Source organism: Equus asinus, chromosome 5 (genome assembly GCF_041296235.1).
Source record: "Equus asinus isolate D_3611 breed Donkey chromosome 5, EquAss-T2T_v2, whole genome shotgun sequence".
Taxonomy (NCBI): Eukaryota; Metazoa; Chordata; class Mammalia; order Perissodactyla; family Equidae; genus Equus; species Equus asinus.
This window is the reverse complement of record NC_091794.1, coordinates 10,807,601-10,827,143: the sequence shown is the minus strand read 5'-3', so window position 1 is coordinate 10,827,143 and position 19,543 is coordinate 10,807,601. Positions and strand designations below refer to the sequence as shown.

The 19,543-nt window shown below is 38.1% G+C and overlaps 1 protein-coding gene across 19 annotated transcripts in view; it reads right to left on the bottom strand.

Moving 5' to 3' along the window:
• BBX (BBX high mobility group box domain containing) overlaps positions 1 to 19,543 on the bottom strand; it is a 258,518-nt gene that overhangs the window by 141,663 nt on the left and 97,312 nt on the right. For all 19 annotated transcript variants that reach the window (XM_014853213.3, XM_014853218.3, XM_070508709.1 and 16 more), the window contains one exon: positions 9,825 to 9,898. The gene's annotated coding sequence lies outside the window, so the exon portion shown is untranslated. The remainder of the gene's footprint in view (positions 1 to 9,824; positions 9,899 to 19,543) is intronic.

Genomic DNA, 19,543 nt, shown 5'->3' with positions numbered 1-19,543 from the left:
AAAAATAATTATCTCCAGGTAGACCAGGGGAGGCTCAACACCACGTTCGATGGAATACAGGATTAACAAAATAGGAACTCCTATAACACTCCTTCACCAAATGTGTACTGAGCAGCTTCCACGTGCCAGACACTGTGTCTGGGTTTGGGGGATAAAGCCACGAACAAAACAGACTCTGTAGTGTAAACTTCGGTCCCTCAGCTTCTTGAAGGGGTTATACGAAAAAATTCTGTGAAAAACATTATGAGAAATTTTGCCCATTAGATCTGTTTATTTTCCTGTGGAAACACACTTCTCTATAATAGAGATCAGAGCGAATACAGACGCCAGTATAAAAATACTGGGGGGGGGGGGGTGAGAGAAATGAGTGAACTGTTATTTTTCTTCCTTTCAGTGTAAATAACTTGAAAAATTTATTTAAAAAATAACTTATCCATCACCTTTCATAGGAGTATTAATGCATGAGATGAAGTCATGCCTGGATTTATTTGTACTGTCCTTAACTAGTACATTTCACATCAGTAGATTGATCCTACTGTTGAGAAGAAATATTCTGCTAAAATTTATTATATATAAGGCATTTGAGTTTGAGTCGTTCTGTAAAGAGCTTTATGGGGAAACTGAACTCAAAAGAGATGGAAGAGTTAAAATACCTTTCAGTAATTAAACTGACATCCACAAAATTAGATCACTGCTCTATAGCTTATCCTTCAGTCTATAAACACGCAACAGGAGATGACAAATTCTACAAATCAATTTAAAATTATTTTTAGACAAAAGTGTTTGTCTCAAAGTTTTATTTCCTTTTAATTATATTTTCTCTTTTAGATAGATATCAAATAACTAGAAACAAATTATTCTAGTGACATGGAACACACCACATAAGAAAGAGTTGTTCAAAGATAAAACTAAGAGAGTTAACTGAGTCTACATCAATATCCAACGACTATATGCACTATTTACCCATTGCTAATCCCAAATACGCATCAACTCACTTCCCCAAAAGAAAAGGTATACTACTGTATAGTGGAAAGAAGTACTATACAGACACGCATGGAATCGCATTTAGACTATTACTTAAGAAATGCAAACAACCTACCTATCTTAAGAGCTGATATCAGAGGAAATAAGGGAAAAAGGGATTTAAAGAAAAAAAAAAGGGGGGGGAAGAGAAGGAGCCAGGACAATAAATAGGCTGATATAACAGATTTAAGATTGCGTGACTTCTGTTTGCATTATTTCAAATATACAATCTTTTCTTTCTGTTTACCAAAATCTTAAGTATACACCATTTCCCTCCGAATCCACAACTGATTCACAAAGTAAAAGAATACTGCCTTGGAAACGTGAATTGGCTTGACAGCTTACAGTAGGCAGAAACAGATATAACCCAAAAGAGTAACTGTCATATTTCTCAACCTAATTTTCAAACACATTCTATTCCTAGAACCAACGAATACACGTAGAAATAAATTGTTACAAATTCCGCCATTATACAAATCACTCTGATTTTCAAGTTCTTAGACTTGATTCCTTCACTTGTAAGAAACTCATTTTCATGCCTACTGACTTCAAAGTGGAAAAAATATGAATTCAGTAATTTCAAATGTCTCCCACTTCAAAGATCCAAAGATATTTTTAGAATCTTAGATGACTATAATAAACAAGGTTTGCTTGTTTATAGATTTATAGAAAGTATTTTTTTTTATATTTCACTTCACACTTCAGTACAGAAAAACAATTACCTCTGTTATGGACTGAAGTGATAGCCCTCAAATTCACATGCTGAAGCCCTAAACTCCAATGCGAATGATGGTATTGGGGAAAGAGGCCCTAAGGGGTAAGTAAGGTCAGAAGGGAGGGGCCATTATCTGACAGAACTGGTGTCCTTCTAAGAAGAGGAAGAGACATCAGAGCTCACTCTCTTCACACACACACACACACACAAACACACACACACACACACAGAGAAAAGGCCATGTGAGGCCACAGCAGAAGGCAGATGTCTACAAACCAGGAAGAGACATGTAACCAGAAACAGAATTTGCCAGCACTCTGATCACGGGCCTCAGTGTCCAGAACTGTGAAAAAATAAATATCTGTTGTTTAAGCCACTTGGTCTGTGGTATTCCGTTACGGCAGCCCAAGCAGACTATATACTCTCTGAAAATGAACAGCTAATATTTTTGAAGTAGTTTTACTCTACTGATAATGCAGCTGAATGAGAAACTGATAGTTACAAAGATGATCCATTTATAAAGAGAAGAGCTTGGAACAATTTGAAGAATAATTCATCCACAAAAATCACTTTCATACACTTGTGTTATTCTAAATTAAACGGATTAAATTTTACTGATGACTTCATTTTAGAAATAGCATACAGCTTTGAACCATAAGAGATATCACTACGTTGTGCTCGATTCTGAGAATGTCAGGGGACAACGTTCACAGAGAAGTCCTTAATGGAGTCTAAATAATAACCATCACTGAAAAACAGTAACATAAAAATCTTGAAATAGAAATGCTGATTCTTTTGAAACCAAACAGCATTTGCTCTACATGGCAAAGAAAATTTCAGTGGCACTATCTCTTGTTCTTGTAACTTGCTGCAAGATCATATAGAATTTGACTTCTTTGATGCTGACCTCATTAATAATTCAGAGTAATGGCCACACAGCCACACCCCATCACTCCGTCCTTACCCCATTGTCACTCCTTCCTTACAACTTCTACATTCTCAGTGGCAAGAAGTAAATTATTAGATCAGAGGGTAGCTAATACTTCTACAGTATTCACCCATTCTCTCAGCAATAACGATGAAGCTTCTTTCAATTTTCAGTAGAACTGCAAGAGAATACATAGGTTCCTATGCATTCAGGTTAATTTTTTAAAGCTCTTAGAGGTATATGTGTGTGTGTGTATGTGGGTATCTATAAATATGTGAACACATTTTAGACATCCAAACACTGTAAGGTGTCTATTAAGGGTATTTTATAGTGCATTCAAATTCTTGAACTTTGATAACATTTTAATTTTTTAAAAAACTACCATTTTAGGCCACAAAACAAGTCTCAATAAATTTAAGAAGACTGAAATAATACCAAGCATCTTTTCTGACCACAACAGTATGAAATTAGAAATCACCTACAGGAAGAAAATGACAAAAGCCACAATATATGTGGAGATTAAACAAAACAAACAAAATGCTACTGAACAACAAGTGGGTCAATGAAGAAATCAAAGGAGAAATCAAAAAGTACCTGGAGACAAATGAAAATAGAAATATGACATGCCAAAATCTATGGGAATGCAACAAAAGTAGTTCTAAGAGGGAGTTTATAGCATTTCAGGCCCACCTCAACAAACAACAAAAATCCCAAATAAACAACCTAACAATTCACTTAAAGAAAATGGAAAAAGAACAAAGCCTAAAATCAGCACAAGGAAGGAAATAATAAAAATCAGAGCAGAAATAAATGAAACAGAGATTAAAAAAAAAAAGAATAGAAAAAAAAAATCAATGAAACCAAGAGCTGGTTCTTTGAAAAGATAAACAAAATTGACAACCTTTTAGCTAGACTCACCAAGAGAAAAAGAGAGAAGGCTCAAATAAATAAAATCAGAAATGAAAGAGGAGAAATTACAACAGACACCTCAGAAATACAAAGAGTTACAAGAAAATATTATGAAAAGCTATACACTAACAAATTGGATAATCTAGAAGAAATGGAGAAATTCTTAGAATCACACAACCTTTCAAAACTGAATCAAGAAGAAATAGAGAATCTGAATAGTCCAATCATCAGTAAGGAGATCAAAACAGTAATCAAAAACCTCCCAAAACATAAAAGCCCAGGACTAGATGGTTTCCCTGGTGAATTCTACCAAACATTCAAAGAAGACTTAACACCTATCCTTCTCAAACTCTTCCAAAAAGTGGAGAGGAGGGGAAGCTTCCTAACTCATTCTACAAAGCCAACATTACCCTGATACCAAAACCAGACAAACAACACAAAAAAAGAAAATTACAGGCCAATACACTGATGAACATCAACACAAAAATCCTCAACAAAATACTGGCAAATCAAATAAAACAATACATTTAAAAGATCATACACCATGATCAAGTGGGATTTATTCCATGGATGCAGGGGTGGTTCAACAACCATAAATCAATCAACGTGATACACCACATTAACAAGAAAAATCACATGATCATCTCAACAGATGCAGAGAAAGCATTTGACAAGATACAGCATCCATTTATGATAAAAACTCCAAATAAAATGGGTACAGAAGGAAAGGACCTCAACATAATAAAGCCCATATATGACAAACCCACAGCTGGTATCATTCTCAATGGAGATAAACTGAAAGTGATTCCTCTAAGAACAGGAACCAGACAAGGATACCCACTTCCACCACTCTCGTTTAATGTAGTATTGGAAGTTCTAGCCAGAGCAATCAGGCAAGAAAAATAAATAAAAAGGATCCAAATTTGAAGGGAAGCAGTGAAACTGTCACTATCTGTAGATGACATGATTTTATATTTAGAACCCTAAATAATCCACTAAAAACTTTTAGAAATAATAAATTAATACAGTCAAGTTCCAGGATACAAAATCAACATACAAAAATCAGTTGCGTTTTATACACTAACAGTAGTAGAAAGAGAAATTAAGAATACAATTCCATTTACAATTGCAATAAAAAGAATATCTAGGAATAAACTTAACTAAAGAGGTGAAAGACCTGTACACTGAAAATTATGAAACATTGTTGAAAGAAACTGAAGAAGACATAAAGAAATGGAAAGATATTCCATGCTCTTGAATTGGAAGAATTAACATAGTTAAAATGTCCATACTTCCTAAAGCAATCTACAGATTCAATGTAATCCCTATCAAAGATCCAACAACATTTTTCACGGAAATAGAACAAAGAATCCTAAAATTTATACGGAACAACAAAAGACCCACGATAGCCAAAGGAATCCTGAGAAAAAAGAACAAAGCTGGAGGTATGCCACTCCTTAATTTCAAAATATACTACAGAGCTATAGTAACCAAAACAGCATGGTACTGGCACAAAAACAAAGACACAGATCAATGGAACAGAATCGAGAGCCCAGAAATAAACCCACACATCTATGGACAGCTAATTTTCAACAAGGGACCCAAGAACATAAAAGGGAGAAAGGAAAGTCTCTTCAATAAATGGTGCTGGGAAAACTGGACAGCCACATGCAAAAGAATGAAAGTAGACCATTATCTTACACCATACACAAAAATTAACTCAAAATGAATTAAAGACTTGAATGTAAGACCTGAAACCTTTAAACTTCTAGAAGAAAAGATAGGCAGTACACTCTTCGACATCGGTCTTAGCAGCATATTTTCAAGCACCATGTCTAACCGGGCAAGGGAAACAATAGAAAAAGTAAACAAATGGGACTACATCAAACTAAAAAGCTCTGCACAGCAAAGGAAGACATCAACGAAACGAAATGACAACCTAACAATTAGGAGAAGATATTTGCAAACCATATATTGGATAAGGGGTTAATATCCCAAACATATAAAGAACTCATACATCTCAACAACAAAAAAACTAACAACCCAATTAAAAAATGGGCAAAAGATCTGAACACGACATTTCTCCAAGGAAGCTATATAGATGGCCAACAGGCACATGAAAAGACGTTCAAAATGCACATCAAAACTACGAGATATCACCTCACTCCCATTAGAATGGCTATAATTAACAACAAGAAACAAGCATTGGAGAGGATGTGGCGAGAAGGGAACTCTCATACACTGCTGGTGGGAATGCAAACTGGTGCAGCCACTATGGAAAACAGTACGGAGATTCCTTGAAAAATTAAGAATAGAACTACCATACGATCGAGCTGTTCCACTGCTGGGTACTTTTCCAAAGAACATGAAAACACGAATGCATAAAGATACACGCACCCCTATGTTCACTGCAGCATTATTCACCACAGCCAAGACTTGGAATCAACCTAGGCACCCATCAAGGGACGAAACGATAAAGATGATGTGGTATTTATACACCATGGAATACTACTCAACCATAAGAAACGATGAAACCCAGCCATGTGTGACAACATGGATGGACCTTGAGGGTACTATGCAAAGTGAAATAAGTCAGAGGGAGAAAGTCAAATACCATATGATCTCGCTCATAAGTAGAAGATAAAAACAACAACAAAGAATCGCATAGAGACAGAGATTGGATTGGTGGTTACCAGAGAGGAAGGGTGGAGGGACAAGGGCAAAAGGGATGATTAGGAACGTATGTATGTGCTGATGGATTGTAATTAGTCTTTGGGTAGTGAACATGATGTAATCTACACAGAAATCGAAATATAATGATGTACACCTGAAATTTATATAATGTTATATACCAATGTTACCATAATAAAAATAAAAATAAGTAAAATGAAATATTTTAAAAGCTGAAAGCAAAAAAACACTACCATTTTTTGAGTGTTTCCCATGTGCCAGGCACTTGACATAATCACCTCATTTAATTATCACAATCCCACAAGATAGAGATCATTATTCCACATTAAGATGAGAAAACAAAGTTTCAGTGAGGTTAAATAATTGCCCCAACTCTTTGAATTAAAAAGTGCCAGAACTAGGATTATGCCTAAATGTCTCTGCATCCACAGCTGTCTAAGAATGTTCCTTTCCCCTAGTCTTGAGGAACTACGAACTATCAAACTAAGCATTGTTTATACACTCCTAGATTTTTAAATCATCTTAATCCACACAGGTCTGGCAGCAATCTTTTATTATAGGTCTGGTAGCAACGCTTTATAATACCTGTGGGATTATTCAAACCAATATTGGCTGAGGAGTTCTATATGCCTAGGGATTTTCTAGAAGGCTTAGGAGACAATAATGCAATGTCACTGTATAGTGAATATGACCCCAGGTGGAGTACTTTTTTTTTTTTTAAAGATTGGCACATGGGCTAACAACTGTTGCCAATCTTTTTTTTTTTTTTTTCTGCTTTATCTCCCCAAACCCCCCCTGTACATAGTTGTATATCTTAGTTGCAGGTCATTCTAGTCGTGGGATGTGGGATGCCGCCTCAATGTGGCCTGACGAGCGGTGCCATGTCCGCCTCTAGGATCCGAACCCTGGGTCGCTGCAGCGGAGCGCGCAAACCCAACCACTCGGCCACGGAGCCGGCCCCCCAGGTGGAGTACTTTAGAAAACTCCTGGGATACACTTGTTAACCTCCCTACAGTGTCTGCATTCTTTCGCTCAATAATCATTCTTAAAATTGATCTTTTTTCTGTTTTTTTTTTAAAGATTGGCACCTGAGCTAATATCTGTTGTCAATCGTTTTTTTTCTTCTTCTTCTTCTCCCCAAAGCCCCCCAGTACCTAGTTGTATATTCTAGTTGTGAGTGCCTCTGGTTCTGCTATGTGGGACACCACCTCAGCATAGCCTGATGAGCAGTGCTAGGTCCACACCCAGGATCTGAACCGGAGAAACCCTGGGCCGCTGAAGTGGAGTGTACAAACTTAACCACTCGGCCACGGGGCCTGCCCCCAAATTAATCTTAAGTAGAGGCATTTGGCTACCATTACACAGTAAAATTATTATGTTACTATTGGAAAAAGCAAAGTTCCCATTTCCTCATTCCCTTTCAAATCAAATTAGATAATATTTGTTAAAGTTCTGGAACCAGTTATACATAGGTAAGAAATTATTATGAAAATGATATTCCCTTCTCTACCTCTGTATGCAAACTGCAGAGGGTCAAGTCTGCAGTAATTTTCATTCATTTCAGTTTTAAGAGCCATAGTTCCACCATCATTCCTCTCTCCTTCTGTCTAAGAGTTGTGCATCCCAGAGAGGTTGCTCCTTCAGCTTTGGTCCAGGAACAAAGACAACACGGAGCACAGTGGCAGCAGACTCAGCAAGATCATGAACATGAGCGAGAAACTTTTACTGCTATAAACTACTAAGAAGTGGGGACTCTGGGTAATGAAACATAACTTTGCCTATGCTGCGTGATATGGCATGTTTTCTAGATTTTGTGGACCCTGGCATCCTTTTGCCACATAACACCTTCCAGGATTTGTTTCCTAAATTACGCCTGGTTTTTTATGGCATCTTTTCTATTTCTTGGCTAGAAGTATACAGTATTAGCCATCTTCAATTAAGCTTCTTAAATTTTAACAGCAATTTGAATTTGTCAATTTCGGTTACAGTCGATAAAAAATATTTTAGTGAAAGAATCTAATTAACATTCAGAAATCACAGCTCAGATGGCTACTTAAGTCAAGACTGCTATACTAACAGTGATTAACGATTTAGTTTTCTGAACACGTCAGATTAAGTGTCCTGCTTTACTTTCTACTTATGTATTCAGATCTAGCAAATTTAACAAAGAAAATACTGCCACAAATTTAATTTTCTTTAAAACTCACTATGCTCAACTCCCCTTTGGATTAGCTATTGAGAACATATTTGAAATTTCACTATCGATATTTCAATATTCTATAGTCTATTCTGCTGATCCAGTGAAACCACCATCAACTGTATGCTAACTGCCATTCTTAAATCCAGAATCTGTATTTCTAACTTAACTCTGCCTTACCAGCCAGCACAGAGAGGAGGGAAAATGATAACTAAATCTCAATCTTCTCACGGACATTAAGATTTTGTTGGTGTTTAAATATCCACATAAATACACACTCAAGCCAAACTGCATACATTTTTACTGTGTGTACAATCTTACGCAATGGCATTCAGAAGAATGGTTCACAGGCCTTATATGTATGCTTGTATCATAAAAGCAACATTCAGCCATATACTCACTAAAAGAAGAAGGTAGACAGATATTCTAGACCGATTTCATAAGCTAACCAAAATACTTAAAAACAGAAAGGATTGAAGCTTAATTTTCAGTTCATCAGAAAACTAAAGAATAAGTTCAGGTCCTGAAAACTGCAACTAAACAATATTTACTATATTTTTTCATTTTAATTTACATCAAATTCCTTGGTTTTACAAGTCATCAGTTCACAGATTTTTATTCCCAGATGGAGAAAATTCTGCATGTAAGGAGTCATTATTAAAATCAATCTTAAAATACTGTCGCATTTTAAAACCATTAAAAAAAATTTTTTCCTAAAGAAACAGCTTTGAAATAGCTTATGTACAGGAGGACAGAGTTACAGTACCTGTGAGTTTCAGAGTTTGATATAATTTGTCACGTATATATTTTACAATCTCAACTTTTTCTTCATTGGGTGGTTTTCATATTCAAAGTAGTTTCATGACGTTGCTATATACACCTCTATTATTTTTAATACGGACAAAACAAAACAAAACCAGCCATAATGCTTTGATACCGATTAACTTTTCAGTTTAAGCCAAAGGCAGTACAAAAAACAACTTTTGGGGAACAGGCCAATTTAACATTTATTTACGTATATAACCTCTAGATATTTTCAGGACTTAAATAAATTGACTTTTCACCAACAATATATTACTGTGGAGAAACAAACCAAACGTTTTGAAAGAGTTAATTTTTAAAAATTCATGATTTTAAAGGAAAATATAACTTACTGGGTGATGGAGATTACAATGTCGCTTTAAATAGTAATAATAAAATTGACAAGAAAAAATACACAATTATCACACTTCCCTGATCAACAGGGAAGGTGAACCCATCAAACGGGAAGAAGTTGAGACCAGCTCCGCCAGCACATAGCTCGTGACTGTTTCACCGCCGCCAGGTCAGTAAGTCAGATGCAACCCCAGTGCCTCTCTTACCCGTCAAGTCAAGGCTTTCCATTGTGATTTCAATGGAACATCAGAATTTCCAGCCTCTGTGATGCAGCAGGATTCTGTGAAAAACCCAGAGCAAAGCGGTTAAAATGGTGAGCCACGAAGGCCTTTCAAACAAGGTTGACACTTACGGTCCTTTAGCAAAATAATCCGCCCCCCAAACAAATTAACAGCCAAACACTCAAAACCAGGCAAATTCTTAAAAACCCCTATGCCAACACTATTTACAGAAAGTGGCCTAAATTGTTCATTGTCAACTTTAACAAAAAGTCACTAAAATTATACATTCAATGGGAATTGTAAGATTAAAGTTACAAAGAATTATAGGCAATCATTTCTCAGTTTTTTGGCTAAAATCAAGTGCAGAATGACAGTCAAATCCCCTGGAAAAACATAACGCTAAATTGACATTTTGGCTAAATTCCAGTCATTTACTTATTTCTTTTTTGAGAACGAGCACTATTTACTCGGAGCCTGCTACGGCAAAGGAGTCAGCCACCAGCACCTGAGCTTGGCAGACACTCAAAGGCAGAGACGTGGGAAAGTTTTGTTTTTTTTTTTTAATTCAAATTATTTTAAATGACTGGCCCAACCCAACCAGATAAACTATGGTTTGGGTATTAATATCTTAAAATTTATCTTTTATATGTTTTAACGATAACGCATGAAGCAAGGTTTTTTTTTTTTTAATAGATGGGGATTGCGGGAGACACACAAATAGAGAAAAACCGTTACCAAAAAATTACTTTCTAGCTACAAGTGGTGAAGGAAATATAGGAAAGAGGATGACCATCAGCATAAGGGTGTCCACACAAATGAAAAGGAACATTTTACATTAATAATACTGCAAACATAGACCTGCAACTACATTGTATCATTTTTAAGAATTAAATTATTTCAGTTTCTATGTGAGACACATTCATTTAGTGTCAGGTGTGCTTCAGTAGTAACGCTAAAGTCACACGCAACTAAGACAGACAATTTCCTGCTCCCTGCAGATCATCACAAGAGATTCCTTTGCCACCAGCAGGCTATAACACACTCTAGAAATCGGGTATCACTCACTGACTTACGGCTTTATCAATATGATTAGTCATTTTATGGCTTGGCTGAAGTTTTTTTGCCCTATCAGTCACTGCGATATGCAAGAACCGGCTCTCACACACTAAATATCAAACGTGTGTGACGATTCATGTGAGTAATCCTATCTCAAATCAGATGACTCAGTTGTCACCCAGCGCTACTGAAGAAAACAAGAGCTGGAAAGAATGAATAAAATATTAAATGGTCTCATGTGGCTTCAAACAAGATAACAGTCATTCATCCATACTTTTTAAAACAAGGGTATGGATAAAAGTATAAATCCAGATCTTTGAAACAAACTACAAAGAACACATATGAATACTTTTTTTTTTTTTGAGGAAGATTAGCCCTGAGCTAACATCTGCTGCCAATCCTCCTCTTTTTGCTGAGGAAGACTGGCCCTGAGCTAACATCCATGCCCATCTTCCTCTGCTTTATGTGGAACGCCTACCACAGCATGGCTTGCCAAGCAGTGCCATGTCTGCACCCAGGATCTGAACTGGCAAACCCTGGGCCGCCTAAGCAGAACGTGTGAACTTAACCGCTGCCCCACCGGGCCAGCCCCACATATGAATACTTTTAAGTTAAGTGACTATGTTTTTACTAAGGAAGCGTACAATTCCAAAAACTGACTCAATAATGGTGTAAAAGTCTATTCTTAATTATCATAAAATAGGCGACTAACATTATTAAAAATGTTTTTTAAGAAAATCACATACACTATTTCATATATTTATTCACATACTTTGTCTTCATATAAATCCATAAAAACCAGTATAGAGAAGAACCATTAAAATACATGAGTAAAAATCATGAAGTAAATAAATAATTATAAATCATTGTCAGGTAAATAAATTGCTGTAAACTAAAAAAATAAATAAAATTCGTACTGCCAAAATTGGGAGAGGAGAGTCCACCACTAATTTTTAACAGTGTGGGTTTAATCCTTATTTTGATTTAAAGATTTGCTTACTTTTTAAGAAGTGAGCACATGCTACGAGAGAAATAAAATATGCTAATACAGCCTATATACAGAGCTTCTAAGAGCTCAAGAATAAACTCTCACAAATCTTCAGGTACCTTTATAGATTTGTTTCTATATCAGATATATACCCCAAAATAGACCATAACTACACCTTATTCTGATTACTGTTTAATAATTTATCAATTGTGATACAACTATGGATAAAGTGAGGAGGGAGGGGAGAGAGGCTGGCTCTGCCATGGCCAATATGGGTTTAAAAACTCACAGGATAACGAATAAATTGTGCTGTACTTAACTAAGACAGAGGCCAGGGACTCAGCCTCAGAGCAGAGGGCAATCTCAAGGCTGAAGGTGCTGCCTGAGACAGGCTCCTTTTGAGTTCTCTGACGGCAAACTCAGAGACTCCAGGTTGTATCTGGCTATTACAAATGGCCACGTGAGCAGCCTCAGCAAATCAGTTTCAGCATAAGCTGTTCCACATTTAAGTTACAAGCACTTCAGAACGTGTTCCGATCTGATTGATGGAGATGGGCGGTGTGTGATGTGTCAGAGGGACAGGTGGGCAAGCAGGGGGAGAAGCCTCAAGTGTGAATACGTCCTGCAGAATGGCGCCTTGAATGCACCCTTGGACCAAAGCCAGCGCAGATTTCGTCTGAGCCACCGTCTGTGTTCAGGTCCCACTTTAGCTTCCTCTCAGCTCTCACTCTCACCATCAATAGGGCCTTGGAGTCCTGATTGCCCATGATGCAGCTCCACAGCCGCATTAAGAACCAGTTCCCTTTCCCTTTGCAAGCCTCTGCTTCCCACCTATGACACTGCCTCCAACAGGAGGCACACCGGGCCAGGCCTGAGCCGGCACAGCTCAGCATTCCCTCTGAGAAGCTTCATCATGGCCGGTGGGAGAGCTACCTATTAGACATCTATTATTTACCTCTTACCACAAACAGGGCATCTGACTTGGCATCTGAAAAACCTATCTTAAAGAGCTGGCCTGAGCAAGCACTGAAATATCCCTAAGCTACTGGCGTTCTGGCACAGCTGACACATTGCCCCTTGGGGTGCTATGTTTTGAAAAGCTTATTAAAGGTGAGGCGCCACTTCTTACAATGAGCAGACTCCCAATTAGTGCTAATGTCCAGTATAACATTCAAAGGCACATCATGGCAAAATCCTCTTCGATGCCAACACAGTGTGTTTTGCACCCTGATGTCACTACCACCTAGTCAGTGCAGAAGGGACTCCAAGGCAACCATGCTGTCCACTTACACGGAAGAGTATTTAATCCCCATGAATGACTGCTTTTCTGATGTTTTCATCAATTCTCTGGGTAAAAGATTAAGCTTTAACTAACTCATTTTCATACATAACCCTAATTCAATCAAGCTCAATAAAAGTGATTCTGGACTGCAATTATTTGCTAAAGAACAATTACATTCAAATGAAAAAAAAAATTGCCGGGCATGATACAATGCACGGTACAGATGCCTCTCCATTGACGGAGCCAGAAACAACCATAGAAACAGTCAAACTGCTAGAAAAGATATTAGATTTTTTTCCTCATCCTCCTGAAAATAGAATACTCATGCTTTTACACCTGAAGAAAACAAAATGGAGAACCCAAGAAAGCAAATTTTAAAATGACCATTTTCAATTACGTTTATGGTTTGAAAGAGGCTGCATTTCTAATTTAAGAGTCAGCACGACCTATGAGAGCCAAAACAAGTCCAGGTCACAAATAACAGTCTTAATATCCACTTTCTCACGAAATCTTCCCCTGGCTTTCTCCCTTGTCCTAACAATGTGTATTCCAATCTCTACTTTACAACGCAAGTTCTCCTCAAAGATTTTTCCTGTCTTAAAACTACTTATTCACATTTATACAAGTCTTATATTTTCAACTCACTCTTTTATATACTACATGTTTACAAATAAAACAAATTTTATAAATAAACTTAAATACAAACTCCAAGCTCTTACTTTTATGTAATATATTATATTTGTGGTCAAAAACATTCTCATTGATGTAACTAAAGCCTTCCCTGTCGTATGTGTACGTGAATTCCCCCACCCACTCCACTCTACTCTATGTTCCTTTAATCTCCTTAACAGCAGCATCAGGCACAGTATACAATAAGATAGTACTGAAAATGCACGTGAGTTGTTATGCAATTTTGGCCAGTGAATTCCACACTCCAGCACTGTGGTCCGCCACAGGCCAAAGGATGCTTTTCCTAGAAATGATAAGCTGGCAGTCTGACTTCCAGTTAAATCGTCTGTTGAAATAAAATATCTTCACATAGACAAAGATAACAGCAGGGGGAGATAAACATGTATATATATATGCTTTTTAACAAAAGTGTTGTCTTTATTCCTACTTTATATTGTCACTGACAGTACAGAAAGTATAAAAAATACTTTACGACAAAAAGTATGACAATATAAAGTAGGAATAAAGACAACACTTTTGTTAAAATCATCCACCTGCCTGTCTCTATAGTTGAAGCTTAAACCACAGCTATTTCACAGGCATTTTTGGCCAGGCACCAATCTTTAAGAGAAATTACAAGAGTCAGCTATATTGAGAACGGAAATCTCTTAAAAGAAAATGCAAATCTGAAGCACCTCTTCGTCACTTTCCCACCGCCACCCCTGCATTTCCTTATGCTCCAGAGCCTTTCAGTTAAGAAACCTTAAACACAGTAATAAAAGCAAAACAAGTCTTGAGTTCCCAGATACTAACAGTCGACCAACGTGACTGCTCAGTCAGCAAAGATTTGTCTAGCTGTTTGGACTTTCCAGCAAGGTGTCAGAAAACTCTAGCATTCATTGTTTAACATGCACCTATAAGAGCAGTACTCAATATTGACCAATTATAAAATTATGCTGTGAAAAATACTTACTACCTATCTATATGCCAACGGTACAGAGATGCAAATGATATAACCTTTCACAGTTTGAGAGATTACTAAGAAGCTGCTATGCATTAATACTGCAAAAGGTATTCTAAGAGTTGCTGTTTTCTGGAAGCTGATGATCTAGTTGGGTAAGAGCACACACACACACACACACACACACACAAGTTACATAATAACAGAGAAAAATGTAGAACGTCACAATGATAAGCAAAGAATTCAGAGAGAGTCATAATGCCCAAGGGGATCTTTATGGAGGAGACAAATAAAGCTGGAACTTGAAGCACGGGTGACACAGAAAGAGAGGATGGAGGAGGGTGTTGCAGGCACAGGCACAGCACGAGCAGAGGTTCAATACTGGACGAAGCATGCTGGAAGGGACAGGAGGCAGATCTCGTTGAAGAGAACCGTTCCCATCAGGAAGTGGAACATAAAATGTGGGCAAACGAGAAAGTGATACAATTTGCTTTTTTCTCTCCATAGCCTCACAAACAGCAGAGTATAGTTAGCAGCATGGTGTTCCCCAAAGCGGACTGACCTTAGGGCCAAACCCCACCTCCGCCATTCACTTCCCTGCAATTTTGGGTGAATCCCTGAGACGCTCTGAGCCTCCATTCCTCAGCTGCAAAATCGACATCACCATCCCCACACCTCTAAAGGCTGCCTTAAATTATTAGGAGATATTATAAATACAAAGGGGGTGGCATACAGTAAGTGCTCAGTAGATGTTAGTAATCTCACTAGAGTTAAAACTAAGTGGTAGAAAAGTATTTAACAAAGTTACAGGGTGAACACACTGAAGCGTGCCTTGAATATTCTCAGCATCTGGATGGTAAGTGAATTGCTCGTTTTGCAAATGGTGTTTCACTGTAGATTCTGTTTTATTTAGGTTGGTTTTAACATGTTTGATTCTGACAGTCCAAGCAACCACTTCTTACTCCTCCCAATTCCGAGGTACATTAGCTGACTTGATAATATGGCTACATCATTATAATGCTCATCTGCCACAAGACTGTTGTTTCAGGGACCATGGTGGAACCATGAGCTTCTGCAGTTTCCATGAGCAGGGGCGGAAAGTGAGGAGGCGTTCGTCCAGTCAGATGGTTTGGCAGGGAGGCCCTGAAAGCCTCTTTTATACTCCTGTGGACTGTACAAATGTGCCTTTGACCTTCTCAGGCACGGGAAATTGCACATTTAAGGCAGAAGGAGTTTCACTTCCAGGAAGGGTATAAAAACACTCCTGCCAGCAGCTGCCTCAGGAATACCGACGGGGATCCCCCAGGCATCCTGGGAGACTCACTGCTTCCACCGAGCCACTGAGCCCTGCGAGGGGTAATCCCAGCCCGTGGGCCCTCCCACCCACGCGTTTCGTGGGCTAGCCCAAGCAAAGCCTGGCCTGCACACTTCAGGAATTAGCCCGAACCTTCAAGGAGGGGTCCTGAGAAGGAAACCCACGGGAGGAACCTCAGGACCACCCTGTCCTTTGAGGAAGGAAAGGGTTCCTTTAGCTGCTTTCACATCAGCAATAATTCACAATATACAGAAAAACCACACTCTTAAACAACTTACTCCAAAGCCATTTCATAAAAAAAGGAAGTTACTCATCAGCAATTTACATAATTTTAAATGGAAGGTATTCTGTTCTGAGAAGTAAAGGATACTAGTCTTTCCCTTTTTTCCTTTATTAATTAAGTTGCACAAAGGTAATTTAAAGAAACATAAACACAAATGTAAAACTGCCATCGAAAAGCACATTTCTACTAAAATTTTTATTAAATAGAAATATTTTATTAATATTAAAATAAAATATAAAAATATTTTACTAAAAAACTAAAAGAAAACTGTACTAATCCAGAAAGAGAGCCTGTGCCTTTAGTGTGTGCCTAATGTATATCCAGCAAATAATGTAGCAGCAGAAAGGCTCCTGCTCCTCAGACGGTAATTGCAAGAATATTCCTCACATGAAGACACAAAGGAGTCTGCTCAAAAGTGAGCCACGCTAAGTGTCAACACGCTCCCTTCTGAAGTTATTTATTCACAAAGCAGTTATTCCTGGGACGAACAATACTACACAGTAACGAGCGATTTTCAATCAGAAAGATCCAGAAAACTTTCCTTAGCGGGAAACAGGGATGTGCAATCACAGAATTTCGATAGCCGAAACCAAGACAGACCCAAAACAGTGAAGGGATTGGACAAACGGCATTCAGCTCTTTGTGACTGAGTGCAGACTATACCCCTGGTCTCCATGGGGCTTCTCCCATCCCTCCACACTGCTGCCCTGGAGGCCTCAGTGTCACTCCCCACTAGACATTCCATTAAATCACGGAATAGCAGAGGGTTGGCGGCAGATGAGAGTGACAGGCGATTCGGGTCAACCCCTTTGACCACACAGCAAACTAGACGCAGAGCTCAGCCAGACCCCAGGGCTCCCGTGGCAGGTCAGTGCCCCTGCCCCACAGCACACTGCTCTTCCAGACCAGCACTACTCAAGGGAGCTGCAGCCTGCTGTCCACAGACCAGCAGGAGGCCACCCCAGGCTACTTAGGGTCCCTACTCTTCTCGTGGTCTTCACAGCAGCAGTGTTCACCTGGAGAAGGATCATAGGAAAAGGGGATCCCTTTTCCCTCTCAGGGTTAAGTCCAAGAATGCTGCTTGCCTCTAGAACACTTTCCCCTTTCTAGTCTGAAGGCAGATAAGGACACTTTTTAGTTGTAGAAGTGGTATGCCAAATATTTCTTTACGTTTCTAAACATTCTCATAAATACCTTGGAGTAAAAAGTTCATGTTGGTTTACGTGTGTAGGGGAAGGGAGTATATGGGAACCGTACTTTCCACTCAATTTTGCTGTGAACCTAAAACTGCTCTAAAAAATAAAGTTTATTAATTTTTTAAAAAGCTAACGTCAATTAGCTTCATTCTAATTATTCACTTATATACTGACTGGAGAATGACAAGCCATTGCCAGTTCAGAATATATAAACGGTAATTCTCCCTTAAATGCTCACTCCCACTAGAAACACCTAGTACCAATTAAAATTACGTCCTCCAGTAAAACTAAGCATGTGTCCTACAACCACCATCTCTGTTCAACAGGAATGCTCCACTGGTCACTAACCCTCCACACATGACCTCTGCATGAGTTGCCACCGCTCCTATGGCAGTCAATATTTAAAGTAATATAAAATATTTGGTTCTAATTAAGCCAATTCAAAATATCAAGGGAAATACTCTCCAAGTATTCCCATTGGTAGACTAAGGTTTATCCTTTGTCACTAATTCCAGAAGAGACCCTCAGAGCTCAGTGTGACCCCACCCCTGGAACCAATAATCACATGGCATACAAGGTGAGCAATGAAAGGCGTGTCCTGGAGCGGCCTGAGTGACAGCTTAACAGCCACAGTGCGGAATACTGCTGATCGGTATTTTGAAACTTTACCTGTTTTATAATTAACAAAATCAGATTTTGTCACCTTTCGAGTTAAAAAGGAAACTCCCTGGAGAAGCCTTATTTAAATGGGAGAATAATCAGCCATAAAAGAGTTATTTTTCTATACAGAAAATAACAGACATAGATGTTTTTGCCTGCCCAGCATACATGTATCTCCCATTTTCTGGTAAAAGTACTTTGATTTGGGGGAAAATACTCCTTGTGCACAGTCCACGTACCTCGAGTGGGACTGGCCTAATGTACCCAGGCTTCAGGGATAATCTCTCCTGGGCTCGGTCAGTCAGCTCCTTCCGTTTTCCTGGATGCTGCGGCTGACTGAGGAAGGGGTAGGAAACCTAAATCGCGGCACAGCACACACAATAAATAACAGCTATGTGATGCTGTAATAATATTAGTGCCTAAAGTGAGAGGAGAAGAGAAATTGGAATGGTGTGCAGTTTTGTTGTAATAAGAGAAAACGAACATGAAAGTATGGAACCACATGCGTACCTCCTGAAAAGAAATGAAACAGAGTACTGATTTATTTTATTTTCTTTCAAATCCTAATTTCAACAAATTTATTCGAAATTCTGGGCACATCATGACATTCAATAAGTCAAGATGTTTAAATTTTCAATCTGTACTCCTGTAACAACAATTTCTCTTTCAATTTATATTCCCTATAAAGAGAAGTTTCAGGTTTCAACAAAAACACTGGAAAATTGGCTGATGTTAATCTGACTTCTAACACCAATTCTAAGGGCATTTCTACTGTCTCGAAATTTGTTATGTATGCTGTTATACTTAAGGAGATGATGGCACACAATTCACTCTCCATGCCCGAAATTATATTTTTTCTTAGATTTAGGAGGAGGAGAAAAAAAAACATGGAATAGGTGGGAAAACAGTGTTTTGCTTTGGTGAGAGTTACCACACATATTTCCAGAAAAAACGTTAACTAATTTTTGAAGAATTAAAAAAGTAAAATATAATTACACCAAAACTATTCTGAACATAATTTTTTAAAGGGAATCTTCTTTGTAACTTGAGTTACTTTTATAGATAGTAATAGTCATAATACTTTTATAGATACCAAAGAGTTGGGTATCATATATTATATTGGAAATTACTTTCTTCACTAAATCTCTCATATCAGCTTACTTGACCCAGGCCTCCTGCATAAAAGTTGAACATATCTATGCGTTCACACATGAACATACGCCCACAGCCAAAACCTCAACTTCAAAGTGCTAAGTTCTATGGTTACTCAGATTCCAGAGAGGTGCTAGTTATA